This window comes from Solenopsis invicta, chromosome 1, assembly GCF_016802725.1.
Source record: "Solenopsis invicta isolate M01_SB chromosome 1, UNIL_Sinv_3.0, whole genome shotgun sequence".
NCBI lineage: Eukaryota > Metazoa > Arthropoda > Insecta > Hymenoptera > Formicidae > Solenopsis > Solenopsis invicta.
In genome coordinates this window covers 4411898-4413832 of record NC_052664.1, presented here as the reverse complement: position 1 = coordinate 4413832, position 1935 = coordinate 4411898, and positions in this window count along the sequence as shown.

Genomic DNA, 1935 nt, shown 5'->3' with positions numbered 1-1935 from the left:
AAAAATTATCGTATGTATTGTTATCGATGCGGCAAATCGGGCGTGACGGTAAAGACGTGACCGTCGTGTTTGGGAAACGCGTCCACGAGTCGCTAGAGCGGGTTGAGGCGACTCCCGCGGAATCGGGCGAGACCCGCGCCGTTGACGACCTGACATGTTTACATCAGATTTTTTACGTCTCGGAATTGCCCACGTTGCGATATTTTCGCATCTTTGTTAAAGATTATCCGTTAATGGCACTCGTCGACTCAGGGTCTAGCCAAACCATTTTTAGGGATGAAGGCATTAAAATCGTCCGACAACTAACATTACCAACCGAAAATACGCGCGGCTTTCGAATTCGCACCGCGAATGGACAGATTGCGAAGATCGCCGAGGAATTATCGCTCCCCGTGACATTGGAGGGTATTCAGCGGGATATCACCGTCTGTTTGTAACGACCGTACTTCGCGGACGGCTGGCGGTGCGGAAACAGGCGCGAAATGTCGCCTGGAGGAATTAGACGTGTTTTAAGTTGGTAGAAACAATTACGTTTATTTCACGCGGTTAGTCTTACATAAATTCGATACATTTACGGTTGCGGTTACTAGTACGCAGTACTATTAGCGGTACGAGGCTCTGGAAATCCGGAAATGCGATCAGGCGGTGATCGATACGCGGATCTCAATTAGTCATCTACGCGCGGACGGACGTGACACAGAAATTCGGAACTTATAGATATATACAGGCTTGGCATACGCGGTACGGGAATCTATTTACACAGGCTTCGTCGAGCGCACCTGTCGCGCGAGACGCGGTTCCCAGAATTGTGTCGGGTGTTTTTCTCCGAATCGCGGCGGCTTTACCGCGGTTGTGGCCGTAACGCTCGTGTGAGACGTGGTGCGGTGAGCGAGGCGCGTACACGGATCCGTGCGTTGTTGCCGTTGTTCGTCGCGCGGCCCGTCGCGAGGCGGTTAATACCGCGAGTGATTGCCGGAGGATACCCCTTCACGCCAAGTGCGCTTGGTGTAGGCACGGAGCACCGTACCCCCGTACGTGAAGTAGCGTCAGACTCGGGAGGCTTATAGGATGGAAGATCGCCTTTACGACAAGTGGCTTGACGGGGCCCAAGTTTCTCTTGAGCCCAGGTTGACGAGTCTGGAAACGGAGCTAGGATCGGAGGCGGAAGCGATTGCTAGCTAAGTGGCTTAGCGGAGACTGAGGCGCTCGATCTTGATGGCAACCTAGGACTTCTAGTCGGCGGATCGGCCAGAAGCGGATAAGGTCCTTTCCTCCGGCGAACGTCGTCTTATATACCCAAGAGTCGAGGCGAGGGGATGCGCGGCGCGTTACGGCGGAGCGGTCCGGCGGCAGCATCCCCGCCGCTCGATCTCGGATCTCTCGCTTCGGACCACGCGCGCAGAGCGTGGCTGCGGACGAGCGCGGGAACGAGAGCGCGTGCGCGCGAGACAAGAGCGCGGAGCAATTGCTCGTTCGCTCTGATACTATAACATTTATTAGGCGCTATGCGCCGCTAATTGCCGTCCGGCGGATATTCGGACGGTTAAGCGGTCCGGGTGGGGGGGGTCGGAAGGCGGTTCGTTACATGTTTATTACCGAATCTTGGCCGTTTCGTATATCGTGGGGATGGATTTTTTGTGCGCGTTCGGTATCGGTTTGGATTTTGCATTTCGTGGGTGGTACTTTGCGGCCGTGACAAAGATATACTTTTGAGATTTCCGATCCAAACGCTCATTTTGCTTGCTATGGACTTTCCAAGCTCACTCCCGAGCAACAGGTTCGCTTGGGAAAATTTCTAGAGGATAAAATTCCCGTGCCCGTCGCAAATCTTGGTGTCACCTCGCTAACAGAGCACAAAATAGATGTAGGGAATCACTCGCCGATTAAGCAGCGTTGTTATCTAGTCTCGCCAAAGGTTCAGAAAGCGATCCGCGA